The sequence below is a fragment of the Buteo buteo genome, chromosome 13 (genome assembly GCF_964188355.1).
Source record: "Buteo buteo chromosome 13, bButBut1.hap1.1, whole genome shotgun sequence".
NCBI lineage: Eukaryota > Metazoa > Chordata > Aves > Accipitriformes > Accipitridae > Buteo > Buteo buteo.
Genome location: NC_134183.1, coordinates 32,541,546 through 32,565,039, shown reverse-complemented (window position 1 = coordinate 32,565,039; position 23,494 = coordinate 32,541,546). Strand labels below are relative to the sequence as shown.

Genomic DNA, 23,494 nt, shown 5'->3' with positions numbered 1-23,494 from the left:
GTCTGACAGTTTGAGCTACAAAAGAGATCCTTAAAGATAAGATTGTAGTTGAAGCTTTATTATCTTTATGCAGAGGACAGTGAAATAAGGGACAGCACTACCTCAATTAATTGTTTGCAGTTATTTTGTGGCATAAGAAACAGTGGTGAAATTGCTGTAAAACTCTGCACAAATGCACAAACAAGTGAAGCTTCTGCTTTCTGTCAGTGCCTTTATCTCTTCAAGCATACAAAAGGAAAATTTCAGTGACATCTTCAATGTGAATATAACTATCAAAATGTTATCTCACAAAGAGATGAGGAATAACAATTCCTTAAACTAAAGGATTATTTCCTTAATTTTAGATAATTTCCTTTAAATTATTCGCATTTCAAAAGGAAAAGAATACTTCAAACCTGAACGAGCCCTAACATAGAAGTTCAGACTGCAGGAAAAACAATGGATATAACAGAGCCAGTCATAAACGTACTGTTCTAACTAAAGGAAAAGATTCCTTTTTCTTTTTCAGCCTCAAAATACAATCCAAATAACATTAAATCATAGAATATTTTAATACAATTCTCTTTTGAGTCTCCATTCATTCCATAGTCTACAATGAGTATTCATTAATATTTGTTCAAGAATTTAGAGAAGACTTCTTTAAAAAAAGTGAAGGGGATCCTTTTAGCAGACAAATTCAATAATTTAGAAATACTGATCCCTAGAATCCCCCAAATCTGTATGAACTACCACAAAAATATCCAAGTCCCCAAATCTCAATATTTCATTCTGATTTTCAGTATGAAATAGCAATATCATTTAATTTGATTTAGAAATTCATTATTTAGAATAGACTATCCAGCTACAGACAGTCCCCCAGCCATCTGGGACTTCTATTTAATTTTACAAGGAAATAAAGCAAATTCGCAATCCATCAATACGGCCAAGAAAGATTACCACTTATCAATCACAGCTGCTTAAAATTATCTTATAAATGTTTGCAAAAAAACTGAAAAAAATAATGCTTTTATTTACGTTATGTAAGCTTTAACAAAGGAAAAAGCAATCTTTTGTTTGATTGATTTTAGGGTAACTTAATAGTCTCAACTGAATGAATCTTTCAGAAGCCTTTTTCTCTAGGGAACACAAGTGACAACAGTAGTTAGTGAACTCATCCACAACTACAATATTTTTTTCATAATGAAGGTAAACACCAAAACAAGGAACCTAACTAATACTTCTAGGGAAAATATTTCTACACCAAAAGAAAACAACATCATGACCAAATCTAACACTAGAAGAATTTAGAAGTGAGAGGAATTTCTGAGCTCAGGTCAGTAAAATGAAGTTCTTTATCTTATCAAAAACTTTTTGCTGAATTTATGTCAAGTTATATAAGACTGCTTTTATATTCTTTTCTGATTAAAAAGAAAACTGTAGGATTTATAGAAAGGAGAGCAGAGAGCTTAACAAATCGGAACTTGGCACACCTGAGAGCCAGAAACCAAGTAACTTGTCCAATATATTAGTCTGAGAGATTTTTCCTCTAAAACTCATCTTTATTAATACAGCATACTGACTAGGTCACAGGGAAATTATCTTGGTGCAGACAGAATGAAACATAACAACCATAAAGCAATCTGTAAATCAATTTTTTAAAAGACTCCTCCAGCTCTTATCTTCAAAAGAGTATAAAAATGAGACTACAGACAACTTCTATAAATGAGCCTCAATACAGTACATGGGTGCACTTGCATAATTTGGCATTTGTATTTAGTTTTTGCTAAACGCATTTTGCAGAGCTGATAAGTGCTAAATTGGCCTGACTATAAGACAGTCCTGCATAACAAGTAACTCGCTTTACAAGAACAAATAACCAAAACATGAGTGAGATTGCGCCAAAGCACCAGACCTGGAATATGTCAGGCTTGATGAAACACCCTGACAGAGTGCCAGTGGAACATTAAGAAATTTAAAATGTCTCAACGTGCACAGTCACTTTAAAAGAACCAGTACACTCCCCATCAACCCAAACTGGTTGCAGCCACTCGAGTCCCTGTTGAAAAGCTAAATCAGAGATGGACAGCATCTGCATGGGTTTGGAGCCCTGTTATCCTAAGCCAGTCCAGCAACATCAGCACTTCTCAGTTGCAGAACTAGATGCCAGATTGGACTAGATGCAAGATTAGCCCAGATAATGAGATCAGAATATCAAAGACCAAACAAAATATACTTTTGCCGATTCTGGAGTCAAAAGAGATATGTATAAGAGACCTGGGACACATAGAAAGAGGGAATTATAATTGAAATTCAATTTGATCTCTAAGATGGCATGGACATCATCAATTAATCACAGCTTCTACTTCATTAAATACTCTTTATGGAAGCAGCAAGAAAGAAACTGAAAAGTAAAGAATGATGAGGGCTGTCAGGAACAAAAGACAGTGATATCCAGCATTCAGTCAGTATTAATGTGGATCGGGAATCTTTTTCGTTTTAGCAATTCTCTCAATAAATAATTCCAGTAAAAAAGTTCAACTACTGTTTTAAAATGACACTACTTTTGTTTCCTGAGGTAGAAAAGAAATCATTATATTCTGAGCCATTTTTGCATTTCAGTATATAAAGGAACTTTCATCTGTATCTTCTCATTCCACTTTCTTCAGAATTTTCTTCCTACTTACTGTAAAAGCATTCCCAGACAGTATAGATTCTCCATAACAACACACACCATAAAACCTTGGTTGAACCTTGCACTGGCAAAACCAGTATCACATACCATCATGCCATATACTTTTCTTCATAGGGTTATGAGCAGTCAGACGATCAATGACTAAAGGCATCACTTAAACTATTGGAAGGTCTAATGGCATAGAGAAAAAAGAGACAGAATCAAAGAGAGAAAATACAAAGGGAAAAGCCTGGCTTTTTTTGGAAATAGTAGGTTTCCCGACTCTGAAAAGTACAAATCTTTGTCACTTAAGTAGGTCATCTCACCCTCCCATGCTTCAGGCTCTCTGCAAATTAAGATAGTTCTTTGCTAATTCACTGTAATGCTGCAAAATTTAATGAACTTGCAATAAATTTTTGAAGTGCCTTGAGCACCTTATACTGTATGTCAGATTCTGCTTTTAATATGTTGTAATAAACAATTTCTACTGTACTTTTTCAAAATAATTTCAGAAAAGACACCTTTACAGATTAATAATTCATCTCAGCCATCATTATCTAAAACTGTTCCTAATCTGTATCCTGACATCCCTCCTATAAAGACTGCCACAAAAATTTGGTGGTGATAGACGGACAGACCCTCACTCATGTTCTAATGCATTTTCATTACCTTCTCACAATGCTAATAATTGATTTGAAGGACAGAAAACTTCTTTAGCCATACACTGGTAAACAGAGCCAAACGTGTGAGAAACAAAGAGAAACACACTTCATTTTTTTGGTGTCTGTTTTACAGCAAGACCTCAAAAACAACTTGTTCTGGAAATTCCAAGGTAGCTTTGTAAGAAACAGTACTGCTGAATATTATTGATCATTTTGCAGATTAGCTGCATCCAGAGCGCAGTAAAACTGCAGGAGAGGCAGCAAAATTGCTACTTCTGTTCATAACAAGAAGAAAACCAGTCTCTTCCCTCTGACCCACTAGACTTCCTGTCCTACCTCCCACCTTAAGAGACATGGAAATCAGCAACAGTAGCAACACAAAATGGCTTACCAAGACAGGAAGTATACAGCACTGCCAATCAACAGCGGGGTTTGTTTTTGTTGGTGGTAGTTTTTTGTTTGTTTGTTTTTTAAACACAACAAAGAGTAAAAGCACATAACTGCTTAAACAGGGAGATCCACAGTACACAGCAATTGTGGAAATAGGATACAAAAAACAGAGGGCCAGAGTACTGAAGTCATAAAACTTCAGTGGTAAAGTCAGAAAAATGTCATGAAACACAGAGACCCAATTTAAAATCATCATTAAAACTAAAAGCAATGTTGTAACTTATATTAATAAGTGCAGCTAAATGCATCAAACTTTTCTAGCAATCAGCAAAAAAATAATAATGTACTTGAGATATAAAAATAACTGTAACAAAATTTAACATTTCTGTTGTGTAGCTGAAAATTTATCTCCTTTAAAGCTGGCAATCTGACATGAAAACTAAGCTATGTCTTATGCAGATGTATTTGGAAAACTTCAGAAAATATGTCTGAATGATCAGTGAACCTAGGGAGAAGCAGCAGAGATACTGCATGACAGAATGCACAATTCACAGAGTAATTTGTTTATGTCAAGCAAGTGATGCAGACTGCAAAACTTTCTCCTTGTTGTTCCAGCACTTATGCAGACCATGCTTAGTGAAACCTAGCACTGACACCTGTCCAATTAGCACCTCATTCTACTGTCTCAGCAAATTAAAAAATCACTAAACTGCTGCTCTTAAAACATAGAAGTAATTCCTCACTACATCTCAAGTCACTATCACTGATGCTGGAGGGCAGCAGGGACACCTCTTGTGTGAGGTGTGACCAGGTAGATTCTTCTGTCAGGTGGCTGGAGATAGGACGAGAGGAAATTGCCTCAAGTTGCGGCAAGGGAAGTTTAGGTTGGATATTAGGAAAAAATTCTTTACTGAAAGGGTTGTCAAGACATTGGAATAGGCTGCCCAGGGAAGTGGGTGAGTCACCATCCTTGGAGGCATTCAAAAAGCATGTAGACAAGGTACTCCAGAGCATGGTTTAGTGGGCATGGTTGATGGTTGGACTCGATTATCTTGAAGGTCTTTTCCAACCTAAATGACTCTATGATTCTAAGTTACAAAAAAAGTTTACAATGTTTTGTTAGTCAGGTTATTACTACTGGTATTATTAAATACAATAAAGGGCATTCCAAAACTTTAATTTACATGTCAAAATGAAGAAGCACTGCATATTCAAAGCTAACAAGCCTTTTTTTTTTTTTCCTTTAGGATGCTTTTGGACATTCCACTAACCACAGTGGAACCATAATTTCTAACCATAGGTTTAGAAAATGGGTATCTAAATTAAATCCCTAAATTTAAACATAGCGAACATTCCTCGCCCCCTCCCGCCAACCTTCCTTAGCATTATGCTACATCTGAACTTCCGAAGACATGGTGCCAATACTACAACGTTGACAATGGCTAAGAAAGATAGCTTACCATGTTTTATAACTTACCTGTTTAGTAGGTGACTATTTAAGACCTGTCATCAGTACAAGAGAATTCCTGCCACCCTTCATGAAACAGTAAAGCATAAATTGTTCCAACACACACTGCTTACTACTGTTTGTACCCAAAAAACTTCATTTTCAAACTATTAATTTGCTACATCACAAGTGCAGCATTCATCTTTAAGGGAAATACTGCAATTCATGTAATGCAGAAAAAGAAATTTACTTCTTAAAACATATCATGTACCTTGATGAATCCAAGTGTCATATGCCTGCCTAAGCATGTGTAAATAACACAGCTCCAAAAGAAGGGCAACAAAAATAAACACAACTTGAATATTAAAGAATGGATTGCAATAATTTTGTGCTGCTGTAAGGCACAAGGAAGTAGGCTTGGAAATGTGAAAAGCAGGAAACTTCCACATGCATTATGATACATTCCAGGGTTTTCTGTTTGTTTAAACACAAACAGCTTCTATAGTCTTGAATTACATAATGCATTTTTGAGACTTGAGTACAGTTCCAACCTCCAACAATCAAAGAAATATTGCATATTAACATAATCTACCTAAAATTTCAATGTCTTCAATGTAAAGAAACAGCTATCTGAAAACACAAGTTTTATTTATAAATGGTACTTTCCCGTAATTATGAAAACCAAACAAAACCTCATATGCTATGCCAGCTAACGTCAGATAAATGACAACAAAGTTTTCTTCTTCAGTACAGATACAAAATCTTAACCAAGTTGTCATGGTTTAACCCCAGCCAGCAACTAAGCACCACGCAGCCGCTCACTCACTCCCCCCCATCCAGTGGGATGGGGGAGAAAAATCGGGAAAAAGAAGTAAAAATCGTGGGTTGAGATAAGAACGGTTTAATAGAACAGAAAAGAAGAAACTAAGAATGATAATGATAACACTAATAAAATGACAACAGTAGTAACAGAAGGATTGGAATGTACAAATGATGCGCAGGGCAATTGCTCACCACCCACCAACCAACACCCAGCCAGTCCCCGAGCGGCGATTCCCCGCCCCCACTTCCCAGTTCCTATACTAGGTGGGACGTCCCACGGTATGGAATACCCTGTTGGCCAGTTTGGGTCAGGTGCCCTGGCTGTGTCCTGTGCCAACTTCTTGTGCCCCTCCAGCTTTCTCGCTGGCTGGGCATGAGAAGCTGAAAAATCCTTGACTTTAGACTAAACACTACTTAGCAACAACTGAAAACATCAGTGTTATCAACATTCTTTGCATACTGAACTCGTAAGATAGCACTGTACCAGCTACTAGGAAGACAGTTAACTCTATCCCAGCTGAAACCAGGACACAAGTATTTCTTCTCTGCTCTGTTGGATTGCAAATACAGAATCTGGAGGTGGTAGTGTCAGTGACTAGAGACATTGAAATCTACAGGAAAATTCTCCAGAGACTAAAACTCATCATTACAAATATAAAACCTCTGCATTCTGATGCTATCCCTGGAGAAAGGCTGGAAAACACCATTTGAAATAAATGATTAATAGGCATTTTTGACACTGATACTTCTTAAAACATTTTATCAGAAAAAAGCATGGCACCTACAAGACAGGCATAGTACACAAATACAGAAATGAACAAAAATTACATTGGTAGTTGCCCTAAAACATCAGCTAACTTTTCCCAATATTTCTCACTGTTATACTTACAGAACCTTAAACACTGTGAACAGACAGGTTTTTGCCAAGGTCACCTAGTTTCACATTATCTTCTATAACCTCATGTGGAACAACGTTTTCAAGTTCTACAGTATCACAAACTGAATTAAAACAAGTATTTAGCAACAGCACACTAGGGAAACTGTTTTTAAGTCTTTTGTAATCGGGAAAACTCCCAGATGAGTTTGGCACTAAATTGCACTATACTGAAGTTCTATTTCCTGATGCCAACAGGTTCTGCGCTTAAAATACACAAGATATTAAACTGGAGTGCAAGACTGGTAACATTACATTGTACACCTGCAAATATGAAATGATATCTTAATCACTGAGGCTAGGTCTGCTGTGCCTAAAACCAAACTACACATGGAGTATGAAGCTTTAGCATCAATGAGAACCCTATTGTTTCATAGTATGAAATCTTTTACAGGTAAAGGTTGGTAACAATTGGCAGAACATTGACTTCACTGAAGTTAATGATAACTGTTAACTTCAGTGCACTCCGCACTTCAGCAATTAGATAAAGTGATTGTCAAAGAAAATCACCGTAACATGAATAGTGGATGTACCAGGTCAGGCGGGGATGGAGTTAATTTTCCTCACAGCAGCTGTATGGTGCTATGTTTTCCATTTGTGACTAAAACAGGGTTGGTAACACACCAGTGTTTTGGCTACTGCGGAGCAGTACTTGTACAGCTTCAAGGCTTTCTCTTTTTCCCACTCTGGGGGAACACCCGCAGCAAGTAGGCAAGAATTTGGGAGGGGACACAATGTGGACATCTGACCCAGACTGACCAAAGGGTTATTCCATGCCATATAATCCCACGCTCAGCAGTAAGAACTGCGGGGAGAGAGTTTGCAGGGAGGTAGCCACTGCTCAGAGCCTGGCTGGGCATTGGTCTACTTGTGGAAGGTTGTGAGTTATTACCTTTGTATCACTTGCTTTGGTTTTTTCCTTCCTCTTTCCTTCACTTATTAAACTATCTTTATCTTGACTCATGAATTTTCTCACTTTTGCTCTTCCTATTCTCTTCCCATCCTGCTGCAGGGGGAGCGAAAAAGAGGCTGTGTGGTGCTTAGTTGCTGGACAGGGTCAACCCACCACAGTGTATGACCTGCTTCGCCTTCCCTTCAACAGCTCACTGTTGCTTGTGCTTCAGGATTTGAGGAAAGCAAGGACAATCTGCTCTTACAGTTTCAAAGCCTGTGAACTACAATTTTTAAGACTATTCCGACATAATTATTATCAGAATAAGAATTGTATAAACTTGTTATAATCATGCAAACAATCTAAAATTCAAACTAGAACATAGCAAGGAAATAACCTCACACATACAGGAAAGCGTTCACTATGGGTAATCCCACAGAATAATCCCAGAGGTTGGAAATTAAGAGGAAAAGGAGAACCACAAGGGGGGGTGGGGAGTGGGGGGTTGGCAGGGACAGGATGTTATTTTATTAATTCAACAACAACAACGTTTCTCAGCTCCTTCTAGATAAATATTTTATAAACACTACTTCATCTTCAGTGACCTGCTTCCTGGTTGTCATCACTGATATTTTCCACCAGCTGATGCATTTTCCAATACCAACTATAGAATACTCTTTAGCACTAAATTCTCCATAAGTATCAATACAAACTCTGCAGAAAAAGAATGTATGCAAATAACTAAAAAATACTGATAATTTCTGAAGACTGTTAAACAAGCCTATAAAAGACATAAATTCCAGGCACAAGATATTGGACAAATCTATCCTCTTTGACCAAATGGCCCCAGACATTACTTAAATCAGCATTTTGAAACACAGTTACAGAGATGCACATAGTTGTGCATCTGAAAGCTGCAGGACCACACTGATTATCTATCCTACTCTCCAACCGAATAAAAAAGCATCAGCTTAGTAGATGCTAAATAATGTTTTGGGAACATTTCAGTTGGATGATACTGGGGAACTGGCGAGACTGTTAATACCATCAGTTCAGAAACTAAATCATCAACCCACATTCACCTCTGCTAAACCACTGTGTGCATTTCCCATTGTTCACAGAAGTTCCCTTAACTACTATTACATTAGTCATCCTCATCATCAAAGAGTTCTGTCGCTCCCCCAAAATTACATTTGGACAGAAGACACTATCAGCAACCTCTCTCTGCCTTTCCAGAAAGCGAAAAAAACCCGACCAAAACAAACCCCACATCACTGTCCCACTTCTCTAAGTGCATTCTGCAGCTTAATTCATATGCTATTTGAGAAATACAATAATTATTTCAGATAATATCTAGCACAAAAATAGTAAACTTAAAAGTAATGTTCATCTTAAGCTTACGATTAAGGACATTGTACACTAGTGACGTAGTTGATAGCATATTTCCATATATTCTGTATGGTATGTCTAAATATTTTGATGGTTTTAACATTTTGTACCAGCCATGGAAACTGGTTTGCTGCTAGATGACTGTAAAAGTGAGATTTGGTAAATAATTATTAGAAATCTTATACTAACACTATGATTGAAACAATAGACAAAAGTATAGCCAAGCAATTAACTACTAGAGGTAGTTTTGCAGTTCTTGCAAAACTCATAAGTTTTGCAGTTCTTTGCTCTTATGACTAGACGTTCCTGTGCGCTAGATGAGAACAATGTTGAAACTGACCACATGTGATTGAAACTGTGTTAAGCTTCAAGATCAAAGAACAAGAACAAAGACTTCAAGGACAGCCAACAATCTCAAATGGGTCAGTGGTTGTAAAAGCAGCCCTTCGACTCAAATGAATTCTTCATTGCGCATGATCGGATGTAGGCAGTACTACGATCATCAGTTACAATATTTTTTATCTATATGTATAGTAATCTAATTAATATGTAATTGTTACTCCATATAACCTGTTTGTGCTGAAGCTGCGGCATGTGCGCTAGGTGGAATTATCCCCTGTGCATCCAACGCTGCAATAAAGAACACCTGCTTTCTAAAACTCCAAAACGAGTCTTGGAGAGTTTCTTTGACCAGCTTTTCGGTATCATAGTGATAGCAGAGAATGGAATAGCCAAGCTTTTTGTTCCAGTACTTCTCAGAAATAATTATTTTCTGCGAGGATTTGAAAGCCGGCATTCCATTTTCCCTAGAGTTTTAAAAATACGTATTATCCACTGCAGCCTAATATTTTGAGGCTTATAGAAGACTAAGAGTTTTACATAGGTGTTTTAGGAAAAATTTAAGTAAATGAATAGTCAGAAAACGTCAACTTCCCATTCTATTGGTGTGGTGCAGAGTAAAGCATTAAAGCCAATTTGTTGTTGATGTTAGAAGGCGGCATTCTTAATGAACAGATTTAGGAGTCAGGTATAAGACTAATCAATAAAATTTATGACATTTGGGAAATGTGTTATCAAAGCATTAAATGTTCCCATCACATTTCAGCAGCTGTAGCTGAAAGCTCAGAAAATTTTTCTTAAAGTCATCCCAAAATGACAGGTGGTATTCTAATGCTCTCAGAAAAAGCTGACAGCATCAAAAAAGCTCCTACTAGTCATGGTAATTAAATTGATATTGCAAATTATGACAATATGTATATAAATATTAACTATGGAGTCTCAAACACCCCACTGCAAAGTACTTAGGAAACTACCATCATTTTTATCATCCTCTGATCTCCCTCTCATTTAAGCTATTTCTAATATCTAGTTGTGCTGCACTGAATCATGTATTTCAAGTGCACCTGAATTACAGATGTTCAGAGTAACTTTTACTTCCTGCCCTATAATATATCATGGCATATAAAAAAGCATATTAAAAAATTTACTGTACTGACATTAAAATTTTATTTAACACAGGCACCAACCCCAGCGTCTATTTTGGAACGTGGTAGCCTTTACTAAGTACTAGCATCTGAGTTACTTACATCTTTTCAAAAATAAGTCGTATTATTTCAATTCATTGATTCTACAACATATCTTGATTCCTCTTCTGATCATCCTCTATTCCTGCTAGCGATTGCCACACCTTGTTTGGATTTGTAAGCAATCTTAACCCTACTTTTGCATTTCTTCCACAATGTGAATCAGCTTGAAAAAATACATGTATATTTTTAACTGCCATCATGAAACAAAGAGCACCTTCACTTAAACAGCAGGTATTTATATTCCAGTATCATTGAACAGTGCTCAGCTTCTTGAAACTTCTACATTCAAACATTCCAGTTTAAGCAAATTGGAAATGGGGTTTCAACCTGGAGCCTGAATCCCAGTAAAACTTCTAGTCTTCCATTGTTAATTGCTATAAGCTGAAAAAATTGTTTGGTAAAAAGATACAGCCTCAAACCCATTTCAAGCCTTGTTCCTCTGCTGACACTGATTTTAAAGTACCAATAAATGCCAGAAGTAGTAACAGGTTTATGCCACAATCACCTAACTACTAGCAACTTAACACTGACATACAAAAGCTTCATAAAATAGTATCCAAAAAGAGCTCAGATGAAGCAACTATTGTTGTAAAACAAATTCACTCAATATGTTCTTGAGATCAAGACAATTACTCCCATCTCTGTTGTATATTAGTTCTCAAGACTCTATACTCTGACTGAATAAAACTCCAAATTCCATCATTTTGTACCAAAAAAATTCCAAGCTATACTATATATAATTATATGTTATTTAACTATAACTGTTACATATTATACAAGCCAGATACAATTGTACAATATTTTTCCTATAAATAGGAAAAATAACGCTCTGATACTATCACAATAAAGCTAATCCATACTCCTATTACTTCCAAATTAAAATAGGATTTTTAAAAAATAATCTGGAAATTATTAAGTTGTCTTTATTTTTCCAGTGTTTCAAAACTACCTCATATGAACGATACTTTAAAAAGCTTTTATAACACATTTTGCAATTTCAGAGAATTAATCTTCTCTCCAAAAAAGCATAATCTACATCTTACTAAAAAGGTGTATCCATCGCAGAGGCTCAGCATACTGGACTATCCACCCTTTTTAGCAGTAGACTCAAGAAAAGAATCGAGGAATACAAATCTCTACCTCTTTCTGTACCAGGTTCTCACAGAAGCATGTGTGATATTAAAACTGATAAAGAAACTATTCTGTATAAATGTTAATCACTCATCCCTTTTAAGAAAGTGTTTGAAAACAGGGACATAGTGGCACTATAGTATATAAATATATGCATCTCTGTAGTAGTTTGGTTTTTTAATCCCATCCTGTTAAATGTATCTTAAGAATAAAGTCTACTACAGACCTCTCCTTATAAAAGCTACACCATCAGTGACTTTTGGTCTTAACTGAACTTCTAATAGCTCCTATTTCTAAAACAGAAATGCTATTTTTAAAAACATAAAAGGTACTGCCTATGTGATTGCTTTGCTGGAAGTATCAACTGGGAAGCTATACCAACAGATGTACTTTTTATAAAAGCAAGGTTTTTTATAAAAGCTGTGTTCATCTTCAACATTTGTAACAGGAAAACATTTCAGTTCGTTTTGGTTTTAGTCAATAGTGTAGGTAAATACAGAAAGGTTGAGACTGCTCAAATGGTTTACCAGATCTCAAACATTGCTGGCTGTGCTACTACACACCACAAAAAAGTGGCCTTTTCATAGTCCCAGTCGTGTCTCACACATGCAAGCGGGCAGAACTAGCATATTGTCATGGTTTAAGCTGAGCCAGCAACTAGGCACCATGGAACCGCTCACTCAACTCCCCTCCCTCCCAGTGGGATAGGGAGGAGAATCGAAAAACAATTTAATAGCTGAAGGGAAATAAAATCCAGTAATAACAACAACAACAATAATAACAACAACAACAACACCCCCCCCAAGAAAAAACCACCAAAAACCCAAGAAGAGACACAAGTGATGCACAGTGCAGTTGCTCACCACCTACTGACCGATGCCTGAGCAGTGATCCGTCCCTCCCAGCCAATGCCCCCCAGTTTATATACTGAGTGTGACGTGCTATGGTATGGAATATCCCTCTAGTTAGTTTGAGTAAGCTATCCTGGCTATGCTTCCTCCCAGCTTGTACACCTGCTTGCTGGCATAGCATGGGAAACTGAAAAATCCTTAAACTTGGGACAAGTGCTACTTGGCAACAACTAAAACATGAGCGTGTTAGCAACTTTCTCACACTAAATCCAAATCACACTGTACCAGCTGCTAAAAGGAAAATTAACTCTAGCCCAGCTGAAACCAGGACACATACGTAACACCCTATGTTCTTTTCTGGGAAGATCTCAACATTCTTTACAAACATTGTTACACAATATCTCTGAATGTAGGGAAGAAATTCATACTAATGTTATCACCAGCCAAGAGTGCAATCACCTCCAGGATGGAAGTTTAAGGTTTTGTTCAACAGCTAAAAGCACTATTTGAGAAATCTAGGTCAAAAAATGAAAAATACTTTATCACCAGTTGAATTTTCCCAGGCACTATATTTTAGTGCAAGAAATATAATAAACTACTTTTGATTTCACCAGAACAATTAAGCTTTATGCCTGTATATCTTAAAAATAATCTGAAAGACTTGATTTTCCAGTTTTCTGTAGTATCTTAACAGGGCCACGCTTTTTCAGAAGAGCTGAAATTATAATTTTTAGTGAATTGGTTAAAACATTACTAGTAAATTCTGTATCAAATTGCATTCAAATCGTCAAAGATTACGTGATTGACTCAAGACTTGGAGATCTACAATCTGGTATAGAATCTGCTGCCTACACTTCAAGTTTGGAAAACAGCAGAAGAATTTAATCATTCTGAAACACACACCTTAAATACACAGCACTATCTTCCTAACAAAAACATATTCAGTAGAACAAATAAGGTTCAAATCATGGTAAATCTAAGCTGCAACTTGACTTGTATGAATAATTTCAGCTTTGCAGTACCATTACTCTGAGCCAAATAATTCAAATTAATTTCTGTTATAAAAATACAAATTAATTAGACAACAAACTTTCAAGACTACATGCATCGGATTATTAAGTGAAAGCACAAAACAATAGCTCTTTTGGAGTATTCCCACATGAACGTTTATATTGACAAGACTACTTGAAAAGCCAATTAAACTAAAAACAACTCATAAGTTGAATAATACTACATACACTGAATGCTGGTGATCTTCACTCCTATTTAGACAAATAAGTGGCAGAGTTGACATTTTACAATTGCTGAGATTCTCCCAGTTAGGGCTTCCTCTGTGGAGGTAGCCAGTGATTGAGAACTTTAAAACATATATATAAACCCACACTGGCACACTAGACGGGAACCAGATGGTCTATAATGACATTGAATAATAGTGAAATCCAACTTACACGTTTATTGGTGTCATTTGTGTAAAGGTTGCATAAAGCTTAATTTCCTTCATTTGAAAGCTTTATGAAAAATGTTTTGTACTTTTAAACTCAATACTGTTTAAAAACAGGGCATCTGAATACCTCTGAGCATGAGAAAGAACAGAATTGGAAAGAGATGTTGAAAGAAATTAATGCTATAACTACCTCCAGTATGATAGATAGAAAAGAAAACTTAACTTTCCCTTTAAATCATTTTAGAACTACAGAACTCACAGTGCGAGTATAAAACTATTGGGTTTATTATCTTAGATAAGCAGTTAAGGATATGACAAAACTCTCTCCTGCCAAAAAAAAGATAAGTTCTTTTTGAAAACAAGCTCAATTCATAAAAATTTGTTCTGCTATACTTTTGTACAGCTCCTAACTTCAATGTCTAAGTCCCTTATTTATTGGGAATAACTTGCATACCGTTTTACAGTTAAATTCTCTGCATCAAGCATAACAGCAAAACCCCCCCAAAAACCCCACAATGAAAATCCTATGGACAAGAATAAAACTGCACTGGCTCCTTGTCAGCACTGAGTAAATCTTACTGCATGAAGAGATCCTTAGATGAAATTTTGATTAAGCTTTTTTAAAAAGAAATTCCAAACACTAAGCAGGCCTTTTTAAACCTAAAGAAAAGAAGTGAGAGCACAAATGAGTGCACACAATAGGGTTCTCGGACAACTGAAAAAACATTAACATAACTATTCACATATTTCATGAGCATTACTACGCTAAACCTACAATCCATCACATGTTCAAGAAGTCTACATAAGTAACAGAAATCAGTATCTTCAAACACTTGTCACTGAATCCCATGTGTATTTGTTTCCATCACTGAAAGTTTTGCCTCCGAGATAAACAGCTAACAGATTATGAGGCATTTCTTAATTTTTCTGAAAATTAAGAGTTGTTTCTTCAGTAGTAAAGCTTGAAAAAAAAAGAATGAGCTAGTGGTGAATGAGGTCACTGAAACTAAGCGGTTGCCTTTGATTATGCTTTAGGCAGCGTGAGATATCTGCAAGAGGCAATAGAAGGTGAAGATGGTTAGCACCATAACAAAAGTTAACTACTAGAAATCAAAGTACAATTACTATTCAAACACGGCTAAAAATTCTATGCGTCCAATTTTGAAAGTAGTATTACCTACGTACTACGCAATGGCTCTATTATGCTTCCATTATATTCTGCATTACTTTGTACAAAATAAATGAAACTAGCAAAAATCTTTATGTGATAAACAGTTCCATGACAAATTAATTGCATCGTATCAAAAGGTAAATGCATACAGCTCTGAAGTATCTGTTAAATGTCTGAACTTGTCTGGATACAACTACTTCCGCAGAGTCTCTCACACAACCAAAAGAGACTGGCTTAATTACAAAACACGCTATCAGTGCAATATAAACTTAATGCCATCACTCTCCTCTCACACAATAAATCAAGAATTGCAACAAACCAGGTATTTTTAGGAAGTTTAATTTAAATTTATTACAGTACATAGGCAGAAAAATTGTTAAATCCTAGGATAATCCGTGAAGAGGTATTTAAAGCACCTAGGTGGAATCTGCTTAAGTCACATACTAAGATTCATAAGACTGACCTAAGGCCTTTTTCTGAAAAATAAATGCATATATTACTGCTCTGATTACATTCTAATAGCAAATCTCAAGTACAGTCTCAAAAAAACTTAAAACACATTAGTGTCTACTCATATACTAAATATGTCCTTTCTGAAGAAAAAAGTCAAATTTCAAACAACAATAACAATAATAATAATACCCGACAAGGATGTATTCTTTTGTTGGTATGTTATGTTTTGGCTCAGGGAAGAACTACTATTAGTTTGTAGGATCTTCCAGGCATAACCAGTGAAGTTTTGGCAACAAATACAAAACACATGTAGAGATTTCCAACGAAAACACCAACACTGAAATCAATGAAGTTGTATTATGGATAGCAGTTCTAAACCCGAAAAGCTCACTGTGTTCTACCAAAATAATTTGTTTTGCTTTACTTGCTAGATTATGAAAATGAGTGTTCTTTACATAATACCGGAAATATTACAATCTGTCTAAACCGTAGATGACATACTGATATATGTGTTGTCTCAGTCCCAGTGATCCCTTTTAGTTTTTGTTCTGTGTGAATGTAATTCAACAATTATTCTTCTGAATATAAAATCAGAACTAAACAACTAAAGGAGTAAGAATTTTTTAACTTACTTGGAGACGTTCAAATAAATATCATCTGAATTTAAAAAAAAAAGGGGGAAATTAAACCCCTGCCTATCTTTAAATGAAACTACAGTACCACAAAAATCTGTCAATCAGTACTATTCTTGACAACATGCTGCCTTGTCTCTCTGTAAATAATGGAAAGCTTTACTGAGAACTCATGCACATAACTTGTTCCTATTCAGTAGGAAAAGAAAGATTATTCCTGTGACATTATCTAGAGCAAAATCCCACAAAAAATTGATGTGATATGGAAAGAGTAGTTGCAAAGAATAAAAAGAAATACTCATTATTAGGGCAGTCCAATACTGGTTCTTGGAACCTGACAAAAATAAAATATGATTTTTTTTTTAAAGTAAGCACACTTTAATCTGGGGTCCAATCTGAAGAGGTTAACCCCCAATAGTTTCTCTATGTACTATACACTATTTTTCACTGAGTAATATAAATGAAAGACATAAAATTAAAGAAGTTCTAAAACATACCAGTTTTATTCTTACTCTTTCTCAGAAATTAAACCCTTATACACAGAAAAAAAAATATCTTGTTTCATGTTTACTGATAGCTGTTCTTTACATTTGCTTCTTTGTCATCTATTTAGTACTCAAGAAATGAAATCATTAACCTCCAACTACATTGTTCAGTAGACAATTTAAAAAAAAGCAAGCAAATTGAAGCTCACAGCTCTATGGAAATTTTATTTTTTCATGAGCACTTACTATTTTAACAGATATGCAGAGTTTGTTTGCAAGAGGAGGTGTGGCTATGAACCACAGAATTCTTTCATTGAATAGCAATTCTAAACAAATCAGAGCCATAATTATTAAGCAGATCCTTTCATTCCTAAAGTTTAAGACAGGCTAATAAAATTTGTTACAAGAAGGACAAGTAAGATCTCACACCAGCCAAAACCAGCACCCAGACACGGGCGAAATAAAATCAAACTTGATGTACAGCATGCTGTCCTTTAAGTGGAATATGCAATCTGGCTGTGATATTTGTAAGATCTAGAGAATACTCCCCATCAAAAAGTAAATTCCAAGAATACTGATTTCTAAGATCCCTTGAAATTTAGCAAACAGTTCTCAAACCACTAACATTTGTTTGTATTCTGCCCCCCTCAGTCCCAGGGACCAATTACAAGCTTTCAGAGCAAGATTTCAGAAAGCAGGTGACACCAGTGCCCTATGGAACCTTATCTTTCTTCATAGGAGGCTTTTTGTTTTCAAAGAAATCCTAGAAATTTATTTACAACCTCTCAAACAACATTAACACGGCTATCTCATCTTAAACTCAAATTTTGGAACACTGTCACCATTTTTGCACAATTTGAAATGGACAAAATCTCAGCTCAGAAAGAGAACTTTATAATTTTCTGATTCACTCATTTCTAATACATTAGTAATGCAGCAGAATAGCTCCTTCTGCTCACAGACATATGCCAAAGCACTCTCTTCTCACCACAGGTACCAGCATGTAACTTTCAGTCAGCCAAAACAATTAACATAGCTTCATAGTCAGTATTTTAATTTTCTATCTTGATTGTATTTGAAACAGGAAAATCAAATGTCAAAAAAATAATGAGCAGCCGCATCAGTTATGACTGTTCTAGAATTACTAATAATTTTTCCCCAGCTACGTGTCACTTTCTGACAAAGTTCCAGTAGGCATTTTTTTGCTAAATGGAGTATGCATCTTGGGTTGGTTTGTTTTACTCCTACCTGAGGAATAATCAACACCTTGTTTTACTAGGAGAAAAAGCCAGCTAGGAGGGTAGAGTTGGCCACCTACTGTGCCCAATGACACACCGATAACAGACAAGCACAGAAAAGGCTTCACTCAAGCAGAATGACAACAGTCCAGAGACAGTGACAGGAAAAAGTGGGGAAGGTCACTGCAGAGCCATTAAGTAGCCTGGAGCAGATGAGTTTAGAAGTATGATCCTCTTTGTTACAAGAGTCTGGGAAAAAAGAAAGAAGGTCCAAGAGATTTAAATGAAAGTCAGTTGAGATGAGGAGAGACAAGTTGGAATAAGTAGGGCTACAGCTAACTGGAAACAGAAGACTCTACTGGGAGAAGAGTTCCATGACAGCTGGAAAAATCAAAGCTGGAGGTCTAGGGTCAGAAAACCCTGATGCCTTCCACAGGCTCTGTGCATCAGGGACAGCTGAGTCAGGAGGAGTTTGAAGTCATCACTGTTTGTCCTCCAGCCTACACAAGATCCTGAAAGACTGACTCTCTACTTTTCCTCTCTCCCATCTACTTCAAAAATATCTCTGGGCCCTTCCACAGTGTTCTTGTCTATGCTTTTAGAGATGATAGGCTTGGATTACTAGATGAATAACTGGTGGATATTAGACTGATACTTCAATACACCTACAAGACATTCTACAAAAAAAGCAAATACTAGAAGAATTTTAAAACGTATTTAGAAGGAAGTTTGAAATTGTACACTCCTGCTTCATACATAAAATGTTTTATTTTTATTTGGCTGAGGGAAGGGGGTTGTTAAACAGCTTTATCTTCCAGGATTCTTAGGGCTGTTTGTTAAAAAATTTTCTCATTCAAATACGCATCAGGCTCAAGTACCTTACTCTCCAAATAGATCTTAACAAAGCAATTTTAAAAAACTAATGTTACAAACAACCAACTATATAAATTTTTATGACTCCCCCTGCAAGGTATAGCTGGTAACATGTTTCTGTGTTGAAATGGACTCTGAAAAGAAATGAAAGTGAGCATCTCAAACATTAAGTCAGAAATCAAACATTAATCTTCTCATTTGCTACCTGAACCATGCCAGTATCGAGAGATCCCTCTTACCCAGAAATAACCAACTCCAGTCTTTTCAAGTGGCCTTCAACACCTAGCACAGCTCCTACAATACCTCCACCTCTGCAGTAACCTTCCCTTTTGCTTTTAACTCCCTACTGAAGCTTAGCATTCAGATTCTTAGAGCCTTTAACTCTTATAATACTAGTTTTCCTGTTTACGCCACACAGTTCATGACTGAGCTGGAACTACTGATTTCATCATATTCATTGTTCTTTTTAAACTGCAAAAATACTGAAGCCAATTCTGCAATTTAAGGTAAAAATTGCTATCATTAATATTCAATTATAACACAAGCTACACCTACATCTATACAAACACAAACATAGTTAGTGCTGGTACATTCTGTGCAAATGTGTACAGTGATTTCCTCCATACCCAAGAGCATCTCATGCTATTATTGCAACACCCAAACACTGACTGAAAAACAATTTCCTGTTCAGATACAATAAAAAAAAATCAGTTCATAAAAAATAAGACAAAATAATTGCATTTAATGTTGACAAGTGGGTCAGTGTGTAAGCTGTAGCCTCTTTTTGTCAGGGAAAAAAACCAGCTACACCTGGTTTGATGACCTCAAATATTTTCCTTCTGGCTTACCAACTTACATGAAAAGTACAAGCAAAAAAAATTTAATTTAAAAAAATACTGATGCAACTATCACTCAGAACACATATTTTTACATCAGAATTCTTCAATTGAGTGTGCAAATCTGTAGCTTAAGCCATTTCAAAACTCTGTAAAAACACTCACAATTCTAACCTTTTGCTATATCTTTTAATTTCAATTTTAGCTATGGTCACCTTTGTTTCATAAAATCTTACTTTCTACAAATGAAATCAGAAATTGTAGAACTACTGAAATATAAGAAAACAGACTGGTTAAATCTCCAGCCAAATTATAAATTATAACTACAATCACAGGATAGTTAAATATCAGCTAAGATAACAGAGATGTTACTGGAGCTCAACAGAAATAAGGAATATGTTTTTCAGAACATTGGTTTAAATCTAAATTAAAATGCAAAACAGCATACGATTGTAAAAAAATCTGTGTCATACTTTGAATAAGTTCGGGTGATAGCCCTGGTACACTAACCAAGCTCCTATATGGGAAAAAGCCTGTAATTTTACTTGACTACTTTTTAAATAAACATGGTATTTTACCTTCTGTTTTCAATTGTTTCATGTAGTATTTCAAGGAGCTAACAAATGGCTGCTAAATTCTGTCCAAAGGTCATTACACTGGTACAAGATGAAAAATACAAAGTTTGTAAAGCATTTCATAAAACTCAGAATATAACATTAATGATGGTATATTAAAATGATCTCCAAGTAAAGGTAACAAAATACTAATCTGAAGAAAGGAACTGAAACTCCAGAACCTTTCATTTCTGTGATCTGCTACCCTAGGCTGGATTTGCAAGCTCTTCACTGGCAAGTCAATATTCAACTCCATCTGTTAAAAAAAACACTAAGCCCACTCACAAGGTGCTGTACCAGCTTCAACAGGGCATAGGCACCAAATAGCGATGTGTTTTTAAAAGTGACACCTTCTGCTAAAAAGATTATTCTGATGGCACATGGTGCCAAATCAGGCCCACATGTTTCAATTTGTGATATACATTGTGCTCCAGAATCCACGATTTTTTGCTATCCCACTGATAGCAAGCTCATATGAAAAGTCATTAATTTCTTAAAAATGTCTTCCTGAAATATGAGAGAATTAAAAGCCAGGATCTGGTACTGCCTGAGCAATAGAAATCCATCCTCACTTAATCTCATGTTCCTGTATCACAGTTACTCTCATCTTTTCTGTCAGGAAGGGAGACAGTAACTTCAGTAAAGTTAGGAATACTCAGAAAAAATCCCCAAACAATCTTTATGACAAATAACTGACAATGCAGCTATCACACCCATTCTGCAGCTTCTAAACCCTACAACCTTCTGCACTGCTGTTTTGACATATGTAAGATTTTGAAATTGGTAGTAAACTTCCTATTTAGCAATTATTAGCCAGGGAGACAAAATGTAATGATCTTGGTTTACAAATACTCAAAAGGAAAAGCAGCTTGCCACATTCTTAAATACCTGCTGATCTACGAACCTATTCTGTAAGTAGTCAGAATTAAATTACTTGAATCTGGTCTGAAAAGCTCACTTAAATTGATTTATAACTGGGTGAGCCAAAGAAACCCAGTCTTCTTCTACCTCAAGATCACCAAGAGATGTGGTCAGCAAGAGAAGCTTTCTCAAATCAGACACTTAAAAAAAGCACGTATCTAAAAGAAGAGTAGCAACACACTGCTACAACTCTAAAGCAAGAACTCTCTTTTACCAAACATGATCTCTCACAGATGGCTTACAAGCTAACAGCATTGTGCTGTATTTTTTCATTTAATCAGCAAAATCAGCTTTCATATAGATATCCTTGAGACCTAAACTGCAAACATTGAAAGTACTACAAATAATAATGAACACTACTCTAGGATTTGATCTTTCTATATTACTGTCACTCTGATACTTCTAGCTTTCCCCATGTAGCAGAAAAGTCACTTGCAAGATTTTATGTTCCCCAAATATACAACCTCTCAGTAACATTTCTTTGCCCCTAATTGCTCACCCTTCCTTACTTCTTTGCACTCTGCAGGAAGTACTTTTAATAGCAAAGAAAGCTTGAGCTCTAGCTAAGCCTTCATACTGAGCATTTTAATGAGTCAGTCTGCACAGGACATCACACTTAGTGCTTTCCTAGAATTCACTGTCAATATTTGGAAACTAAACCCATGGTTTTTACCATGCATTTAGTCATCCTTCAAGGGAGGCAAGTAAACTGTCTTTCTGTATGCTGTTACGGCTTGTCATTTTTAAGCCAAAAAATCCATCTCCACATTTTACAGGACAAAAATCACTAACTTACCAAACCTTGATATTAGTTGGAATAGTCCTAGTCTGGGAGTAGCTGATCAAAGCTGATGATGAAAATAAGATTCAACATTGAAAGGAAATCACATAATTAATACTCCTAAACTATTCTGAAAATCCCAACCTTCATTTTTCTGTATCCTGAAAATGACAAACTGCGTATACATATATGAATTTATAATACTGCTTACCCTTCAGCAAAAGGCTGTAATTTGTTCTCTATTGCACACTAAATACCTTTAACATCAAAACAGAAGACTTTTGACTGGAAAATTATTAAATACTCAAAGTCATTTTCTGCTGTAGGTTAAACATGACTTGAGTTGCACAGTGCCAGCTTCCAATTTATAAAGCTATTTAGAAGTGTTATATAAACACAAGAGAAAGTAATTTTCTCCAAGTATTTGTACAGTAATTCCTCAGAGGAACAATAAGAGAAAATGGAACCAGAAAACACGTGCGAGTATTTGTAACTGGCAGATTTACAAACATGAAACATCCCACAGATCTGTTACAAAAGTCATTTCAATGACAGCTGTTACACCTACTACCAAGGGCAGCTCTAGTGAACTAGAGACAGTCAAATTATTAGAGGGTAGCAAGAGGATCATGCAGGGACTAAACTAGAACAACACAACTGGCTAAAACTAAAAAGGGACATGTAAGGCTTGTTCTAGCAACACAAAGTGAAAATACCAGTCCGTTAGCTAATAGGAAAGCTTCTTTCATGAAAAACTCTCTAACCTTTCCTATAAAAATATCTTTTTGGCTTTTTCAAAAAGTGATAGTTACGACCAGATATTTAACACTATCAACAATTCAGGGTAGGAATGCAAATCAGAATACAGAAAAAATACTAAGATGAATTGGAGTCCTTCAACTAAGCATGGCCCAGAGAAAGGCATGAAACACCACAAATGGCACAAACAACATCTAAATCGCTAGCTACCACCTAAGACTTTAGATCACTCAAAAAAATTGTTATGTGAGATTAGTATAGGGAGTATTTACAGCTTACTAAAACACCATATTCATGAGAACCATGTCTACACTGACAAGTAGTCTAGACCAACAGGGACAGAGCTGTAGAGTGAACAGATGCTGTTGAGCAGCTGACATCCACACCATCCACATTTTAGCAGAGTACTGTTTGTTTGTTGAGGTTTGGGTTTTTTGGTTTGGGTTTGGGTTTTTTTTGTGGTGGGGTGTGGGGTTTTTTGTTGGTTTTGTGTGGGGGGTTGTAAAACACATACAGCTAGCTCTAGTTCGAGC

At 35.9% G+C, this 23,494-nt stretch overlaps 1 protein-coding gene across 3 annotated transcripts in view; it reads right to left on the bottom strand.

Moving 5' to 3' along the window:
• The window catches only part of ENTREP2 (endosomal transmembrane epsin interactor 2), a 160,835-nt gene that overhangs the window by 117,878 nt on the left and 19,463 nt on the right, over positions 1–23,494 (bottom strand). The gene's annotated exons all lie outside the window — the stretch shown is intronic.